This window comes from Myotis myotis, unplaced genomic scaffold, assembly GCF_014108235.1.
Source record: "Myotis myotis isolate mMyoMyo1 unplaced genomic scaffold, mMyoMyo1.p scaffold_m19_p_8, whole genome shotgun sequence".
Lineage (NCBI taxonomy): Eukaryota > Metazoa > Chordata > Mammalia > Chiroptera > Vespertilionidae > Myotis > Myotis myotis.
The window spans coordinates 63,497,436-63,518,406 of record NW_023416390.1 but is presented as its reverse complement, the minus strand read 5'-3'; positions in this window follow the sequence as shown (position 1 = coordinate 63,518,406).

The following is a 20,971-nucleotide window of genomic DNA, read 5'->3' as shown; positions in this document are numbered from 1 at the left end:
ATTGTATGTGTAATGTCTGCCTCCCTCCCCTGGAAAAAGTAATCAGAAAGAAACATTGAAGTTAAGCATTTTTGGACCTAAAGGATAAGGTGGAGTTACTATGTTGATGTTGTTAATTTGATATGTCCAGATTATCAATCACTGGGAACATAGCATGTATGTCTCCCAAACTCACACCTTTTTTTCTGGACCTGGAGTTGTATCATGGAAAATTGCAGTTATCCAGATAATTAAAAATACTATATGAATATTATATAAACTACTTATATGAATGAATCAAGTAACCAGGCATTTCCCCCAAATTAATGAAATCATTATTTAGTGTTTTGATTATGTATTACTCTGCCTCACTGGTACTGTCAAGATGAGTGAATCTCAGATGATCCATTACAAACAAAAATAAAAATAGATATGTCTTATTGTGCTTACTTACATACATACAACAACATTTACTACAGACATGCAAATGCGACCATTGTGGGATGATGTTTACTACAAAGAGTTCTTAAGAAATATAAACCCTGCTAGGAATCTGCTCGATGAAGAAATATGCTTAGAAACAGATCTGCCACCCACTGAACAGAGTACACTTCAAATCTGCAGGTTGTTATAATTATTTCCGAATGAGTTGACAGCAATCTGTGTGAGAGTCAAACACAATGTTCCGGCAGCCTCTGACTGACTCATGGTGCGAGCTGCACTGCAATTGCAGCCAATGTGGCTGCCATGTCCTTTGGAACCCACATTGTGTGCACACTTTAAAAGGCCAGTCACATTTTTTTAGAGAACAAAGTAAAATAACAGATACTCAGTGCTTGGAGTGAAGGGGAGCTTGCAATGCTGAGTTAGCATTAAAGAGGTAAGCGGCATTTATATTCCAAATGGCTATTGGAGTTCTAAAGGTAGGGTTAAGCTAAAAGCAGTCCAGAGATTAGTCTTCAGTGGTGGAAGATAAATACTTTACGTTTAGTGGTCACACAAAAAGCCAGTACAATGTTGGGAGAACTCAGCAGGGAGCTGGAAGCCAGACTGTGGGGGATCAAATCCAAGCTCAACCTCTTCCTAACTGTGAACAAGCTAAGGCACCTCTCTATGCTTTAGTTCCCTGGTCTGTGAAATAAAAATAATAAATAGGACCTTTCTCATGAGTTCCTCCTGAGATTAAATGAGTTCATTCTTATAAGCTCTTAAAACATGCCTGTTAACTAAGTAAGCAATGAATGTTAGGCGGTGTTATTTGGAGACATACAACAATTAGCTGAATAACAAGTTTCCCTCTATCCTTTACAAGAAATTAAAAAGAAGCTATTTTACAAAAGTTTGTTCATAGTCACTTACTTCAATTTCTACTGCAAAGCAAGGTTCAATGGACCAGACAGTCTTATTCCTTCTCTCTGTTAATTGAACTTGAAGGAAATCTGCGGCCGTGTATTTTCTGTTTCAGTTTGGGACTAAGATTCTAGAGTTACAAATATTGAGTACACACGTATTTTTACCAAGTGTGTGCTAAGCTATGTGTGGGGGACAAAGTGCAATAAAACTGGGTCCCTGTCCTTGGGCCCTTACACTAGTAATAGATTGCGTGGCAGCCTCGTGAGACTCAGGCGGGGTAGATGGAAAAGCAGAAGTGTGCAAAGGGCCCGGCTGCACTGACTCATAGCACATGCTCAATAAACAAGATCTCTTTCCTCTGTCATTACACAATATTTAAAAGCTCTCTAGGACACACCTTAAATTCTCCAGTACTTCACAGTTGGAGCATTGAAACTAAATCAAAAATTTCCAGTATGCATTCTCATTTTTAAGCCTCAAGAACTTACTGTTCTTATGATTTGAAGAAAAATGCTATTTTCCATTGTATTAAGGATTTTTTTCTTTGGTGGTTCCCCGCAAGGAGAGGAAATGAGATGCATCTCTGGCCTATTATGTCATTTGATGGCTATTTTTTGCTTATATAAGGTTGCTCCCCATGGAACAATTGTCTGCGTAATGAAAACTGACTCATGTCATGACACTTCCCCACTAGCTTTAGAAATTTCAATGTCACACACATTTTGTGATTAAAGAATTTTACTAATATAGATAATATGAATCTGGTTCACAGTAAAAAATAATGTTTAGTCCTGGAAAACTCACTTCTACAAGGTAGACAATAAAATAAATATAAGTAGAAATCAAATGGTAAAATATGCCTTTGCTATCTCAGACTAGAATTAACAACTCATATTATCAGAATATGAAGAATCTTCTGTTCATAATCAGTCCATCTTAGGAAATCATATATGTTTCTATTATATGGATTAAAATAAAAACTACACACTTGTAATTTTTTCAACAAAGAATATTGCAAAGCATAATTCAATTGATAAGTGTATGAATATTAATTTACTAGGGAAAATATTTTCTTTATTCCAACATTGTATATATTTAATACTTTAAACTATTAAAATTTTATTTATTCTAACATTGTATATATTCAATACTTTAAACTATTAAAAGTGGTAGACTAAACATTTTGTTGTGTAAAATTCACAAAAAGGGTGATTATTTTAGAATGGTCACCAGTAGTTAAACCACCTCTGATTTTCTATTATTTTATGTCTAATGTCATAGTTCATTCATATTTTTGACCCACTATAATTTGTTCATTTATTCATTAATGTAATAGATCTATTTCTTCAGTATCTACCCTCTGCCTGGTGCTGTAATAGGATCAGACTTGCAAAGAAGAATGAGACAGATGAAATCTCTCTCCCTCTGCAGCTGGTATCGCCTAGTTCCCAAACACGGCTCTAAATTCCATGGGAAATGCCTCTTTTCATTCAAGGCTGATGAAGAATAGTCAAGGTAAAAGCATTGGCAAACATTGTATGCACTGTTATATCAATATCATAAAAAGATAAGTGATTCATAATAGAAACATTATTTATTAAACACCTGTTTGTATTCATTCATGAGCTAAACATTTTTTTTTGTATTACCTTATTTTACCACCTCAAAGCCTGATCAGTTATTCCATTTTAACACATAAAAAACGTTTTGCCTGTTGCCTAAGGCCACATAGTTCTTTTTTTTTTTTAATATATTTTATTGATTTTTTACAGAGAGGAAGGGAGAGAGGTAGAGAGTTAGAAACATTGATGAGAGAGAAACATCGATCAGCTGCCTCCTGCACACCCCCTACTGGGGATGTGCCCGCAACTCAGGTACATGCCCTTGACCGGAATCGAACCTGGGACCTTTCAGTCCGCAGGCCGACGCTCTATCCACTGAGCCAAACCAGTTTCGGCAAGGCCACATAGTTCTTAAATGATAAAGTATGGATAGCAACACAGATTTAGGTTCCAAGCCTGTGTTCTTGATCATTATGCTCAATAAATTCTGATTGATATAAGAGATTGTTGTAGTACAATACATTGCTGGGAAATAAAGAAGGTCATCTAGGCTAAAGGCTGATGAGATATTGAAAAAGCAGTGAGTGTTCGGAAGTTCTCTGTTAGAAAGTTTAGCCATGAGGCTGTAAAATAAAAAACAAAAAAGGACATCTGTAACACTGTCAACACAAAGATAAATTAAAGAAAAAAGAACCAAGGGCAGTGCAATGTGATCTTACGGATACGAGTAACTGTAATGCTTACCACATGGAAAAGTTGGGTGGCCCAGAGGAAACATTGTTCAAGGGGACAAGAAGAGGAGGCGCATTCCTAAGCTCTGTTTCACCTTGGTTTTCACCATTCCATTGCGATATTTCATGGCCTGTTTTGAGTCATTCAAAGATTATCTAATTAGAAAGTTGGTTTCTCAGTCTTTTGCCAGGCACCTCCCATCAGGAAAATCCCCTGTTCCCTATCTAACGAAAGAAGTATGAAAACAGTCTCATTCTTCTCAAGTCTTGACGAAGAATGCTAACAAGGAGGTCAGCAACACAAGGGCATGGCGCTGGCATGGGACAGCCATGGAACAAGTAGCCGATGCTTCATGAGTCAGTAACAGCTGGAGTCTGCCTCAGGGGCTGTGCTTCCTTCAAGATGTCTGAATCCTTGGCATCATTAGTATAGACTTCTAGTTTGTCCATCTTGAATACCTTTAATAAGTTCCCTGGAAAAATCAACTAAGATTATGTATAACTTGAAAGCAAAACAAAGCAGAAAATCTCTGAGCCGTCATAAAAGTAGGAAGCAATGGGCATCAAAAACAAAGAGAGAACCAGAAATTTTGGACGTTATATAAGCAACAAATGTGACCTTTACTCTAAGAGCTGAAACTGGGAGATTTGCAGCTGTCTTTCTGAAGGCTGCATAAAGCACACAGTTCAGTTTTTCTCCTGTCTCCCAGACTATTGCTCTGGACGTGGAGAGAGCTCCTGGTGTGCTCCTCTCTCTGCAACCTTCCCCCAACGAGGCAGAGCTACAATTAATGGCCAAGGGGAGAGTGTGGAGAACAGTGGGCATGGGTCTAGGACAGTGATGGTGAACCTTTTGAGCTCAGTGTGTCAAAATTTTGAAAAACCCTAACTTAACTCTGGTGCCATGTCACATATAGAAATATTCATAATTTTTTTTGATATTTGCAACCGTAGTAAAAAAAGATTTATATTTTTGATATTTATTTTATATATTTAAATGCCATTAAACAAAGAAAAATCAACCAAAAATATGTATAAAATGAACAAAAACAGAAAAACAATGTACATTTAGGAAAAAATAATAATAAAAACAATGATAATCAAATGGTACGAAAGCAAGGTTTGACAATTCAACTGTATATGGCAGTAATCTAAGAGAAAAAAACACAATTTAGTAAAATTCAATAAATAGTTCTTTTAAATTAAATTATTTGTTAAAATTAAGCTGTGCTCTGGGTTTTAAAAGCAAAATGAATATAATGTGGTAATTGGGGATATGAGAAAAATAAATTAACACTACTTGAAAAAAAATGGTACGAAAACTAGAAATTAGTGACTTTTTTGGTGCTGAAGTTTGTCTGCTAATTCTTCGATTGCAGGTTCATACTTGGTGCACTTCAATGCCAAGCAAGCACCACTAACTTCATCTGTTAGCCGGTTTCTTTTGTTCATTTTAATATTATTTAATGCTGAGAACAAAGTCTCACAAAAATATGTTGATGAAAAAATTGTTAGCAAAGCCATCACTAGATTTTTTATGTCGCTAAAAGTGTCAGGTACTCTGTTCGAAGCACTCAAAATTTCTTGTTCGTAGTTGCACTCTCTTTCATTATTCAAATGATTTCATTCCAGATTTTCAAGTTTCGACCTTAAGTCGACAAACACATGAGTCTAAATGCTACCTTGAAAATCTGCAAGTTGCATCTCTAAATCGTCAATTTGCATCCATTGGAAATCCTTTAATTCCAAAGTACTGTAAACAACTACATCTGGATTCTTAATTATTTTAATGGTCTGTTCTAGGTTTCTAAATTGGTCGAATCTTTTGCTGAACTGTTCAAATAACGAGTTTACTATATTCTGGTACATAAGTATGGACTCCACTACACTCATTGTAGTGGCCTTCTCGAAATACTTTTTTATCTGAGGAAAATACTTATAAGTTTTAGTTTCAATATCTCACTTGAAAATTTTAAGTTTACTTTCAAAAGATTTGAATATCTAAACATAACGTCAATATTTTAGCCAAAACCTTGTAATTTTAAGTTCAGTTCATTCATATGAACAGAGAGATCTGTAAAAGACATCAAATTGCTGACCCACTTATGATCATTGATCTGAGGAAAGTTTGCCAGATCCTTATTCTCAGTAAATACCGTAATTTCTTCAAAGCACTCCACAAATTGCTCAAGTACTTTACCTCGACTCAGCCATCTCACATTATTAAACATCAGTAGTCCACTGTAGGTTGAATCAACTTCCTGTAAAAGTGCAGAAAATTCTCGCTTGTGAAGGGGTCAAGAAGCTATAAAATTCACAATTTTTGTTGCAACTGACATTAAACCATTCAATTCTGAGAATCCCGATTTGGCACACAACACCTCCTGATGGATAACGCAATGAAAAGGTACAAGTGGATGACTAATAGCTTCCATAAACAATTTCAGGAATCCCACATTTTTTCCCACCATATTTGGTGCCCCATCTGTCGTGACTGACACAATTTTAGAGATATCAGTGTTTAGGTCACTGAATGTTTTTATAACAACCTTACATATTTCGTTTCCTGATGTACTTATTGGCACTGATTCTAACTTTACCAACTCTTCTCTCATTGTGAGACCATCAGAATATCTAGCAATAATGGCCAACCGAGCATTTGATGTGACATCAGTAGTTTCATCAAGAGAAATCGAAAAATATTTACAACTATTTGTCTTTTTTTAATTGATGTTGTATGTTTTTGTTAAGACCTATTATTCTGTCTTTGATAGTATTTCTACTGAGTGGTAACTCAGGAATTCTTTTAATAATATCATCATTATTTTTCATATCATGAAATAGAGCTTGTGCACATCTTAGAAATGTTTCCTTAAGAAATTCTCCGTCACTGAGGGCTTTTCCATGCTGAGCTATGGAGTGAGCAATACAGTAACTTGCTGATGTTAAATTTGTAGAGCATCTTACAAATTTAATGATGGAATTTGATTGACTTTTATAGAGGTGTAGCTGCCTAGAAATGTATTCCTTCCTTTCATCGATATTTTTTTTCAAGAGCTGACAATGATTAGTTTCAAAATGTCTCTTTACATTCCACGTTCTGCTTACTACCGTTTCATTACACAGTATGCACAATGATCTGTTGTTTCTGTCGACAATCCCGTACATCTCAGTCCATATGTCTTGAAAGGGTCGGCTACTGCTACTTCCACTTCCTTTATCATTCAATCTTGCTTTTTTATTTTTTTGATTCTCCATCACAAGGCTGCAAAACTAAATAAATATTAATCACGGCATTTTTTATAAAAGGTTGATAGGTTTCTTACCTATTAACTTTTTGCAGTGTTGTTGCACTGACTCCTGGTGCAAAACAATTCAAAGATAGTATGTATAACCAACAAATATATGGTGCTGTAATCAATTATCTGACACGCAGAATGTCTCGTTGAGCACTGTTGCACTCTATATCTTTTTCTTCTAACCCTCCCACTCCTGTCTCCTAACGCACATGGTGATCAAGTGCGTCCGTTTGCCAAATGCACCCGAACGCACGGGAAGCTTACCCGAGGCACATGTTGACAATAACAAGGCCGTTTCCAGAATTGGGCATTTTGTCACTTGAATAAAAATAAAATGTTATGAGTAAAGACTAATCTCTTTATAGTGCAATTCTTAACCTTTTTATATTAATGTCAATATTGGAACAATGTATCTTGGATGTTTTCACTATGTATCTTTGCTAGGCAACACCAATGTACATGTTTATATCCGGTTTTAGAATTGCATTATTGATCATGAGTAACGTGAGTAATAATATTACTCAAGTGATGCCCAACTCTGGCCATTGCGAGAGACAAATATTTGAATTATGCAATTTTTTGTCTCTGTTGATGCATGTCACCCAAAATGAGTTTGCGTGTCACCTCTGACACGAGTGTCATAAGTTCGCCATCACTGGTCTAGGACTTGCCTTTCCCTTCCCATCAAGGAACCACCTAGAACTTCCTTTTTCTTTCTCTTCCCTCAGGGCCCCACAGGATCTGACCAAGTTTGCTGACAAGTGCACTGCTGAGTCTCAGAGCATGTGCTTGCCCCTGTCTAACAGTGAGCACATGGACTGTGGAAGTCAAGGACACAGAGTCATGCTCCAGATCTGTTCAAATTGCAGAGACAAGCCTGGGTGCCAGTCCTTTACAGATTGGAACAAGGGCTACCTGAAAGGTGCCTGGCAGTGTTTACTAGGTGCACCGGTTAATAATGCGGATTTTGTAATCCAAGAAAACACAATAATTTCAAGAGAAACATCAAAAGTGCTTTATTCAAAGTAATGTCCATCGCTAGCTACACATTTTCCCCATCTTTCGGGTAACTTGTGGATACCATCCCAATAGAACTTTCCTTGTTTTGAGGCAGACCATTCAGAGACCCAATTTTCCGCTTCTTCATATGTTTTGAAGTGCTGCTCAGAAAGTGCAGGTGCCATCGATTGAACAAGTGGTAATCTGAAGGAGCAATACAACAAAATAACATATATATCAAATCGCATATATCAACATATGTGTAACTCCATCTATTGAAAAAAATCCGCATTATTAACCGGTACACCTAGTATACAGCCGTCTGTATTTCCATGGGCCACACCCTTTGACTCCTGCCAGGGTTCCTTTGTAGGACTTCTGTATTTGTCAGTAGCCCTCACTGTACGTCTTTGGACTCCTTCTACGTGACTATAGATGGAGTGATGTAGAGAACCAGAGACTACCAATAGCACTAACTGCCGCCACTGACTCCGGGCTGGCACTGCAGGTCCTGACATATGTGGTACGTACCATCATCCTCATCTTATTGATTTTTTAATTGAGGCTCAGAGAGGTCTAGCAATCCACCAAAACTGCACAACTAGTAGACGAGTAAGTCAGGATTTAGAATACTGCTCTCTGACCCCACAGCCTGCAGTCTCCTGCTACCGCACAAGCCTCTGCCAGGAACTTCCAGCACTGCCTCTTGGAAGCTGTGAGCAGTGGCCCCTCCTCAACCCATTTCACAATCTAGTTATGGCGGAGCAAAGCTCTAAGAGTCTCAGGCTAGAACCGCTCTTTCAGCAGGTTATTTGTTTAGCAGCTTAGCTATGTTATAAAAACAGCCCAGTTACAATATTCCCAGGAAGAATATTATTTTCCTCTAGTTGAATAAGCACAATGTATGGTGAAGTGAGCAACCTCTAAGGCTTCCTGCGCTCCCAGACGGCGATTTCTCATGACTCAGGTGAACTGTACTGCATGTCCTTGGGGGTCTTATAAAGAAATCACTGTTTCTTTCTGATTGTGTTGATATTCAGTTGTTAGCGAGCAGGTCAGTTCCTTGGCTTCTTGAGGCCATGGTATGCATTTCTGGAAACCCACTCATTTTCACCAATTGCCTTTTCTCAAAAAAGATGAAACTGGCTTGAATAAAATATATTGAATTATGTTTGGGGAGAGTGCTGAGAAAGCTGAACTGATGATCCCCCGAATCTGCTTGTCACCTGCTGTGGGTTTCTGAATCATGCCTTAAAGAATAAAGTATTGCCAGGAGGGTCTCCGATCAAGTGTCAAAAGTGTCCGATTTAATTGTTAGCATAAGGATTTAAGATGCTGGGTTTCCCTGGTGCTAACACCTCTCATTGATTCTGGAGCATTTCCATTTGTTGTTTAACAGAAACAGCCCCTTGGTATTTATAGCCCTATCATTCTAGAAGGGAAGCATTTGCAATTTGCACTTTCAATTTTAACTCTGGACTCCTTTTTCTTTAAACACCCTTCAAATGGGTGTCAGAGATAATTCAATGAATGCTTTGTCAGTGGTTGCACTTAGCAGTTCTCATCCCCATAGGCCAACATTTCAGAAGAGCCCCCATAATGCCTTGCTAATTGAAATTGAAACTGATGAGTCTTAGTTAGGCCCAACCCCACCCATAGTCAGGATTTGTGGGTCCATTTGTGTGTGGGTCCATGTGTGTATGCCTGCATGCTGCAACAGGAGACATATCTGATGGCAGATTGTATTGTCTAAAAGTGGTCGCATCGACATATATTTATATCCGATTCCACATGCTTTTCTTATGATGAAATGTTAGCATTCCTCCATCAAGATGGGGGCTCTTTGTTTCCTCCTCTTGAACTTAAAGGGATCTTGATAAATTCTTTGACCAACAAAATGTGGTAGAAATGGTGCTGCATGACTTGCGAGGTTAAATCATAATAAGCAATGCATATCCTGCCTCTCTCTCTTTCCCTTCCTCGTTTTCTGTCTTAATGCTGCCCTTGGAACTCAGCCACCTGTTATCAGGAAGTCCAGACCCTGTGGAGAGGCCACAGTAGATGGATGTTCTGGCCAACAGCCCCAGCTAAACACTCAGCAGTTCCTAACTTCCATGCCTGTGGGGCCCTGAACCAGAACCAACCAACCAAGCCACAGTTTAACCCACAAAAACTGTGAGAGATAATAAATGATTATTGTTATTTAAAGTCACTTTATTTTGAGGAGATTTGTCATGATGCAATAGGTAACTAAAAGTTACCATTTCTCATTTTCCATGATTCAGTTAACAATTAGCACAAAACTGTATTTTTCCTATTTTGGTATAAAAAATATTTAAGCAATAATTCTGAAAGGAAATTTTGTTATCAACGAACTTGTTAAAAATAATAATTAACAACACAGAGTGACTGATGGGTGATGATGATGTGTCAGTGTAGGGTCAGCAGTTGTAACATATGTACCACTCTGGTGGTGGATGTTGATAAAAGGGGAGGCTATGCATGTTTAGGGGCAGGGACTATGCAGGAAATCTCTGTACCTTTTCCTCAATGTTGTCGTGAACCTTAAACTGCTCTAAAAATATAAAGTCTTCATAAAAAATAACCACTAAATTAATAATAACAATTTTAAAAGATAATACTGACTGAGGTCTCACTGTGTACCAGGCATTGTTCAAAGCACTTTACATGTATCAACATACGCATCATCCAAATAAAACTATGAAGAGGGCACTATTAACCACTAGGCTGCACTAGCACAAAACACTTGTAGAGCCCAGATACCCAGCAGCTCTCCAGGTTCTGGGATGAGAAGAATATCCCTGAGAGTTGAATGAAAATGGGGTAGAAGGAGGCCTGGATATCTGGTAGGCAAGAAAGAACAAGCAAATCATTCATTAACTACATGAGTCAAGTCTCATTCCAGGTAGCAGTGAACTAAGGATAGACCAGTGAACTAAGTGGAAAAGCCTGCTGTCAGGGAGAGCTGACCTTCCCGTGTACTGAACCATGTCTCCTCCCGTTTCACAGGGGACCACTGCGATCCCACTGTGTGCTCCATGCCGCTCCCTCCTGCCTTGATGAGTCATCACAGGCACTGAAAAGGAGCCAATTATGGAACATGCTAGAGTTACCAGCCAGATGACTGATGTAAAAGAGCACAGTAAGTGGAATGCAAAGCCAGATGAGACAGGAGAGAGGGAGAGAGAGAGAGAGAGAGAGAGAGAGAGAGAGAGAGAGAGAGAGAGAGAGAGAGGGAGAGAGAGAGAGACTTTGGTAATAATGTCTGTGGGAAGGAGGAGGGTGGTGATTTTGGAGCACAGGAAACTCTGAGCATGGGAAACAGCATATCTGAATAGGGGCTCAGTCCAGTCACGCCTGCGGACATCAGAGGCCACAGGGGCTACATTAGAAAAGAAGATGGGAAGAATCCAAATGAATATTTTGCTTACGTGGCACCTATGCTCAGCCAGTGCTGATGGAGACACTAAGGCAGTGGTTCTCAACCTTCTGGCCCTTTAAATACAGTTCCTCATGTTGTGACCCAACCATAAAATTATCTTCATTGCTACTTATTAACTAATTTTGCTACTGTTATGAATCATAATGTAAATATCTAATATGCAGGATGGTCTTAGGCGACCCCTGGGAAAGGGTCGTTCGATGCCCAAAGGGGTTGCGATCCACAGGTTGAGAACCTCTGCTAAGGGCTACAGAAATCACAGCCATTTCTGAGTCACCCGAGGCTCATGTAAAAATAGCTGGTTCATATGAAAAACGATCTGCAGTTTCTAGTCCATTGAGTTCTGAGGATTTGGAAGAGGAAGAGTGAAGCTACTAACCTAGGTTCTCTCTAAGAAGGTTCACGTGGCTGCCCACCGTCGACAAGAGACAGAGTTTGCAGGGCACCTGGAAGCTGTAGCTGCAGACTGACTCCGGTAGCTGGTAGCTGGAGAGGATGTTCGTGTCAAGCACTCCCCTATGCCCCAGGCTGGGTGCAGAGCCTGGCCAAACAACTGTTGGGGCTTCATGACACAGACAGAAACTCACACCAGCAAGGAGGCTTGTGAGGAACAGACTGGAAGCTCTGCAGGGCCCCAAGGAGTTCCCACCAAACCTGCAGTGCAAGTGCAGGGCCGAGAGTTTGCTGACTGGAAAGCAGCCATGAGACTTGATGGATTTCTCTGCTGTTGTGTGAAAAACAATGATCTTCTCTTCATGCAATCATCTGGTGATAATCTGACCTCAGTAGCCTCTGAAGTTCTATTAAAATATTGGCAGTCTTTCATTAGCACTATGGCTAAAGGGAATAGATAAAGTCTGGGAATCTTCATACACAGGATGTCCCCCAAAATTTATACACACTTTAACAGCTCCGTTTTGAAAATGAAATGTTATTTAATAAACACTGCCTTTATAATTATTCAAAATGTGTGTATACATTTTTGGGACACTATTGCTATTTCCTTCCCAAAGAGTTCCTCTCTGCAATTTCCTCAAACCTCTTCAAAAAGCAAAGGTAAACGTGTTATAGAAATAAAAATGCCTCAAACTAAAACTGGTTGAAATGGAGATAAATCATGCAGAGAGTGCCCTGTATTTTAAACACATACACACAAAATGAAATATGCCAAGGCTTTAGAATCAAGAATCTTAATGTACATTAATATCATATACAAAATAATTTTAAAATTTGGAAACAAAAAAAAAAATACCCTTTGTTTCTCTTAATATCTATTTCAAGCTTCGTTTGCCCCAAACCAATGGGGAAACCTGGGAAGGTAAGGGAATCACAGTGCTTTATGGAACCATGGATAGTCAGCCAAGCACTAGCCCAGCTCCCCACTGAGGCAGGAAACTCCTCTCCCTTCTTTCTTTTCTGATGAGAGAAACTAAGTTATCTTTGAATGGAAGCAGATTCTTTCCTTACATAGTGAGATATACTTAAAATAATGAGGATACTCCTTGGAAGGTATATGGTTATATAATTAGGCAAATTTTTTCTGAGACAATACATAACAGAAAAGTCTAAAACCTCTCTACAAAAACACAAACAACCTCAAAAGAGCAAGGAAAATGTATGTACCATAGTTATGAACAATAAAAAGCTACATCTTTTTGTTTATAAATAGCTTATTCAAATCAACCCAATAGAAACATGACTTACGATCCATTAGAAAAAGTATAAAAAGAAAGTCAAGAGGCAATTTATAGAAAGCAATAAAAATATCCAGTTAGCATAACAATGCTTGTCTCATTCATTAATAAGAAATGTAAATTGAATATTAATAAGATATCATGTTTTATATTTCAGAATGATAAAAAAGGTTTGAGGTTATCTTGTACTGTCAAAAATCTTCGAAATATGGGCTCTCACACATTGTTGATGAAATAATTTCATACAAGTTTACTATATTCCTATTTTTCCAATACCTATTAAAATATAAAACACACATGATTTTTGAGTCAATAATGCTACTGCATCCACTCAAGTAAGTTTCCTGCTCAGAATTTCCCCAGATATACTACATGAAAAGTTTCTATAAATGTGTGTGCGTGTGTGTGTGTGTGTAATTTGTGTGTGTGATCTGACTATAACTTCACACATATGGGTGTTCATTGTAGCATTGCTTGTAAAAGACTAAAACTAGATGTAGAGTCGAGCAACAGGAATTAAATGAATTATAGGACAGTATCATAATAAAGCAGTGTAAGGTAATTAAAAGAAGGAGTTAAATGGAAACGTCTCATAATGTACGTGAAGAAAGAAGAGTGTGGCATGGTGTATCTAATATGATCCTGTTGCTATAAAATAGTGATACAACTATCAGGGGAGAGAGAGATGCGGGTATAAGCAATGCACTCCCCACTACAAAATATATAAGAAACTATCAATCAGTTACATCTTGGGAAAGCCTGGGAGTTGGGGTAGGAGCAAAGAAAAATTTTGTACCTTTTCATATTTTCTAGCCTAATAAATTTTTAATTTCATTGTACAAAATTGCCAACAGGGTTATCTGAGCAGGGAAATTAGAGTCCAGCTCTTCTTTTCTTCTTTGTACTTCTCTGCAGGAAGAAAATATACTATTAGCTATTATATTAACTTATGTATATCTCCCTCTCTTTCTTGCATGTTGAGAATCAAAGTTGAATTTCTCCACCAATAGCTAGAATAGTCCATATAGTAATGGATTAGAGTTGGAGACGTGGGTATGAACTCCTGTTTAGCTTAACCTAGTTGTTACATAGAGAAGTATTTCTAGGTAATATTCGGCAGCAGTGAAGAGTATGAAGAAGAAATCTGTATGAGAAAAAAAATGGTAATATCTTTTAAGTGACAGCATGTAGAAAAATTAACTTAAAATAGAACACAGACCTAAAGATAAAACTTAACTATAAAATTTCATAAAAAAGCACATAAAAATAACAATCTTTTTACCCCTGGGATAGAAAAGATTTTAGGCAGAACACAAGCACAAACCATAAATTATAAGGTATTACTTGTTACCCTAATGACTCAAGTACTGATGTCTGATATGTGTGTAATGCCCTCTTCCCTCCCCACTCCCACCCCATTTGAGACCTTTGGATTTCAGCAGGGCGATCCCATTGCTGTTAGTGGAGCCCAGAATGAGAACTCTGTCTCCAAAGGTGCAGCGCAGGCTTTGTGGCTGGGGAAAGGCGGGCCTGGGTTTGGTCAGTGGAGCTTTTGGCTCCTCTCCTGCAATCATGAGATACTCTATCCTCTAACAGGAAGATTAGCCCTGTCCAAGTATAAAAGAATGCAGACCAGGGCTTTTAACGAAAGAAACCTTATGTAGACGAGATGAATATTCACCTCTCATAACTTTTGTCTTTATGGCACTAAAACTAGGAATTCAACTCACACAGAATCAGTGTCCCTTGTGAAAATGGTTCTTTTCTGGACAACGGAGTTCTTCCTCTGTTGTCTGAATTGTGAAGTCCAACTAGAGCCCAGGTGCAAAGATAGGGCACACATGCCCAAGGTGACCTCCCCAGAACCCGACCTATTTCTTTCAGCTGCTTGCCCATCTTTAAAAGCAACCTAATAGAATCAGAGGGTGATTTTTTTAAAGCAGGTGTGGTATTTTGAGTGGGCAGTTATTTCATTGCTCTTCTGTGGGAAATGTTAACATCACAAGCAATCCAAAATTATATAGTAGGTGTAGTAATTGTTTCTCAAACTAATAACATTTTTTTTCTCCCCTTCTCTTTCCTCTGCTCATTTTAGGTCACAGTGGTTTTAATGGTGTCCTCCAAAAAGGCACATTGAGTTTCACCCCCAGTATCTGGGAATGTGACCTCATCTGGAAATCGGGCCTTTGCAAGTGTAATTAGTTAAGGACCTTGGGTTGATATCACCCTGTGTGTAGAGTGAGCTTTCAATGCAATGACTGCTGTCTTTGTAAGAGGAGAAACACAGACACATGGAGAAGGAGCCATGTGAAGAGAGACAGAGGCCGGGGGGATGCAGCTCTAAGCCAAGGAGGGCCAAGGATTGTCGGGAGACATCAGCAGTTAGAAAGAAGCCAGGATTCTGCCCAGGAGTCTTCAGAGAGAGTGTTGCCTGCTGGCACCTTCATTTTGGACTTTCCGCCCAGTTGCTGGTAGTTGGTTATGGCAGCACTAAGAGACTAATGCACTGGCCAATCCTGTAAACCCGCCCAGATCACCAACAATATTTCATTTAGACCTGCCCCAGAGCTATGTCAGAGAAACAAGGCACTAAAATTAGAGTCAAGAATTTTCCGAAAGTCTATCTTAAGGTGAAAGCAAATGTCTGAGGGACAGCTAGCACGGGGAGAAAAGACAAAGGCTGTGTTTTTATGAATTAGTATGAATTACCAATCAGTACACCTGTTTTGGAAAAACAGTCCGGGATTACCTTGTTGAGCTGGAGATGCCCACAGTCTTTGAATGAGCATGACCACTGCCAAGGAGGGAAGCTGCTTTTGTACATGAAGACAAGTGGAGGAACTTTTTAAAAACATCACTGTTCCTAAAAGTCACAAAGAGGGGAAAATCCAAATGTCCATCAGCAGGATAACGATATATGAAATGTGCAGTGTACTTACAAATGGAATGTTTTTCTACCAGAATATTCATAAATGACAGCTATCTGCAACAAACTGAATGACTTTTCAAACAGAAGACTGAACCAAAAAAAGCAGCACAAGAATATATACAAAGTATGATTCCGTTTATAGAAAATCCTGAAAATAGCCCTCAAAACTAAATTATATGATTTGGAGATGCATTCTTGGGTAGTAAAACTATAAAGCAGAGCAAGAGAGTGATTGCTATGAAATTTAGAGTAGTGGTTCACTTTAAGAGGGAAAGTGAGTGGTTATAATTGTGAGGGGAGAGAGCTTACACACACTGGTGACTTTTTTAATTTTTATTAAGCTACATGGTGGATGGATGTTTATATTTTTATTTTCTATACCTGTATTCATTATACTTTCCTATATATAAAATATTCTAAATGTTTTAAGAAACTAAAACTTTAAAAAAAAAATGGATGGGGGTGGGGGTGGGGAGAGTCCATAGGAGCTATATAAACAAAAAATGTTCTAATTCACCTTGAAGAAATTCATGTTTTTATATGGTTCTTTCACATTATCTTTCCCACTCTGGTTCCCAGCCTGTCAGCTAAATTCTTAGTCAAGGCATATCTACTGAAATCCAAGATTCTGGACAAGGAGGGGAATATGATGAAAAAGCTCCACAAATCTTAATTGTTGCCTTGAGGTCCGTCTATGTGGAGAATGTAGTATTTAGCTTTGCCACAGACTAGCTCTCCCAAGACTGTAGAGTGGTAGCTGGTATTGGCTGGAGACGTGTAGGTATTAAGACGAAGGCCAGCTAACGTGCAGCACTGCCATTTCCAAGGGCTTTTCAGAGGTCTCAGTGAGCCTCACCCACGCCTCGTGAGAAGACTTCACTCCTATTTCACTTGTGAGATTGGTAAGCTGCAGAGAAGTTAAGGAACTTGTCCAAAGTCACAAGTCATGACAGGGCCAGAACTGGAAACTCGGCTTTCTCCCTCCAAATGCAGTGACTTTGAGTGGAGTTCTGTGGGGAATGTGCTGACATCAGCACGCATAGGGCAGGAGATGTGGCAGCCTCAACTGACTTGGCACAAATGTCTCCAGCTCAGGCCTTCGAGTCCTGGGCTGAGGGGTCAGTAGGCTCCAAGGGGTTGTGCAGAAGACAGACATGGCTTCAGCTAATGACAGTACATCCAAGGACGCTTGCCTTTTTGTAAGCCTTGTGCCTATGGTACCATCAAAAGCAAAATTAATATTGCTTGTGATGGTTTGTACCGCTTGTGATGGTTTGCACTGTTTATCTTCCATGTGGTTGATATTCCATCCCCCCTAAACACTTTACAGCCTCCAGCCAAACCTCAGCTCTTTACAATCTCAAAGCAATGAATCGCTTAGTAAATTATTTCAGATAAACAGACATAATCAGATCTCTGCTTGGACTCCATGCCGGAGAAAGTGTGCAAACCCTGACTGTTTCATATTGCTGCCCTCGGTGCCAAAAACCCGACCGCTTGCAATACTGCTCCTGCCAAGAAATCCCCCAGGCCCTAGTAGTGGTTTCAACAGAGGATATAGGAAAAGACTGAACAAATATCATCTTTTATCCCCATTCCTGTCCTTCAAAGCTTTTTGCAAACTTAAGCAAGCTGTTTTTTATGACATTCTCAATAAATTGTGAAAGACTACTGAGACCATTCCGGAATTGCTACTTTGAATTTGGGAGATAAAAGGTAAAAGTTTGCATCCCCTAAATTCTTTGATAAAGTAACAAAATATAAACTCAAACGAAACAAAAACAAAGGTCCCAGTCAGCATCGAGATGGATATGTTTCTCTAGCTTTTCCCAGGTGATTCTCTCATATGCCCTGAACTGGAGACAATGAATTATCAATTTTGAAAAATGATTCTGGGGGACAAGAGACAAGTCAAAGATAAAATTGTATGTAAAAGAGGAAATGGTGGCAGAGGAGTTTGCTTATTATCTATTGAGCTGCATACAATGCTGGGTCTGGGCATAATTAACTCCCTATTCTTAAGAACGTTCTGGCCACCTGGTGGGTACGTCAGCACATCATTAAGACCCCCTCCACCCTTCCCTGAGAGTCACCTCCATAGTACAGTTGTGCACACCCTCATCATTTAACATGACCTTTCCATCATCACCATACTTCCACCTAAAACAAATTGCAAGAAGAAAATTAGTTGGGACCTTAGTATATCCCACTTGAAGAATTAGGAAACCCTACATCTAGATTTTTATCTTTTAAATTAGAATAGCACATGTATCACATAATCATTATGTTAAAAGAGTTCATTTAGTTTATTTTTAAGAGTTTGGTGGAGTTTAAGAAAAGGCCATGGAGAGAATGGTTGTCATCTTGAGTTAGAACCCATCATGCCTGAGGTGCACCACTCTGGCAGACAAAGTAATATTCAAATTTCTTTCTCCACATTTTGACTGTACATCTATGTGCAAATGAAGTTGCATTTGAATTGAGACTATTCAAGGAAATTAAGAGAAGCAAATCAGGATGGGTTCGTAAACCAATCTCTGCAGAAAGAATTTACAAATTTTCAGATTTGAAGAAAAGCCTCACTTGAAACTTCCGGGAGACTTGGAACTGATAAACCTCAATTTACATAGCTGTAAAATCAAAATAAAGGGGCTTTCTCCACTGGGTTGTAGTGAAGGTTTAATGAGATCTTATAAAGTACTTAACAAACAGTTACATACTTAGTAATTGCTAAATAAAAGTTATAATTATATTTACATTATTTCCCAGAAACATTCATTTGCATATGAAATTTCAGATTAATAGAGAATAATAGGAAAACTGCTACAGATGGGAATATTGTATTACAACCTACAAATCAACTTTTTTCCATTATTGTAGTTATTGCTCACCAGCCACCTTGAGGTTCTATATTTCAACATTTCAGGAGAAGAAATCAGGTCTAGTTTCTCTGGGAGTTCATAAACAAATAAAAAGCAGAAACATTGCCTTGCACTTATTTTTTATTTTATTTTATTTTAATTAATTAATTTATTAATTAATTAATTTATTTATTTATTTTTCATCTCCATTTATCCCCTCTATGCCCTCTTCCACCTTCCCCCTTCCTAACTCCCACAATCACAACTCTGTTCTCTTTTTTTTCTCTTTTTTGCTTAATTCCTCCACTTTCCCCACACACACCCGAGAGCTGTCTGCCTGCTTTCTATCTATGAATCTGCCATGAGTCTGTCTCTATTTTGCTTGGTAGTTCAGGTTGCTCATTAAATTCCACATATGAGTGAAGTCATATGGTACTTATCTTTCTCTGACTGGCTTATTATTTCACTTTTTTTTTACATCTGTTGTGCCAAACACAGTATCAGACATATATAAAAATTGGTTTCAACTAGATTTAGCTAATATCACTTCAAACTATATTTGTATAATTTTGATCATGACAAAAGTCCTTTGAATCATTCTGACCACTTTGTCCAAACAGTGTCCTATTCAAAGGAAGCTCTTTCATTATCTTTTTATGCCCTTTTCTTAACAAAAAAAAACAAATAAAAGTAGAAGAGCCAGAACTTGTCATATATCCACAGGCATCTCATGGGGTTTTAATCAGCTATTATCTCAGGACCTTTTCCACGTGGGATGAAATAGAGGTGCAAAGAATTTAATGACTTTTTTGTTTGCTTGTTTTCAACAAGAACTTTATCCAATTACCCACGGAATAGGTTAATGCTAATTTATTATAGAAAAACTGCTATAGCTATGAAGTTTTGCTGTTTTCATGGGAATTCTGTGGAGATTAAAATAATTTAGTAGTTCCTTAAAATAGCAAATGACACCTATTCCAGGTAAGTATTGATGCCTCGCCATCCTGCCTGGAGTTTTCAGAAAGTTTATGTCTGTGCTGAGAGATGCTGACTTAATTGGTCTGCAGTGGGGCCTGAATGCTGATATGATTAAAGGCTCTCCAGGCATTTCTAGTCTGCAGTCAAAAATGAAAATTACTGTGGTATTACTGTTAGAGATAAATATAAAACAAAAAAAACCAACCTTTAACCCCCCCCCCCCTCAACAAGCTTCAGATTCTACTTAAGAAAAATATGTTTTTAAAATACATTGACATACTTTAAAAGAGGGTCAAATGACTTCATCCCCCCAAAATTCCATATTCCTTTTCTCTTTGTTATTATCATCTCTCATCTTTCTCTCTCTAGGAATGAAACAATTGAAGGCCAGAGAGATAGATAAATCACACCTCGAAATAAGAAGTAGAAAAGCCAAGGGCCACTTAAATAGTGTGCTTTGTTACAGATACCCTTCACCATTCAAAAAAGGAATTTCTTCTCGAGAAATGAAATGTGCCAACCAAGTGTCCAAGAGTAATTACGGGTGCTCAGGGAGTGTGTTAATTGTGAAAATTGAGCGTTAAGAACCGATAGTGCTGGCTTTATTTAAGGTTCTGTGGATGCTCACTTGACTGGTGATAAAAGCAAGATCCAGAGTCCTCCCATTAGCTTGATCTTCATCTCTGCCTTCCCCACTGAGCCACATGGAGTGCTAAGAGGAACCCAGTGTTGCTATTACCCCGCAAGGAACCACACTCGCCTTGTGAACAGGCTATGCTGAGAGCTAGAGAAGGCCCTGTGGAGGAAAGCTGATTCCAATTTGGGGATGAAAGTACACTCCCCCCTGCCAGGTTTAAATTGAGAGCATATTACTCATTTTTAGTTAATTTCTCAGCCTGCAGAATAATTTGGCACATGTGTGCAGTATATGTCTCAGGAGGGACCCAGACCTTGACGGAGTAGTTGTAATTGGGGGGAAAAGTTAATAAATGACAATCATAGTTAAAAACCTTATTTATGTAAGAAAATGCATGCATTAAAATTAGAAGGGGGTCATTAAAAACAAGAGAAGTGGATTAATAAATGTTTCTTGTCTCATTCTTAATTTTTTGTTAATGTCAAG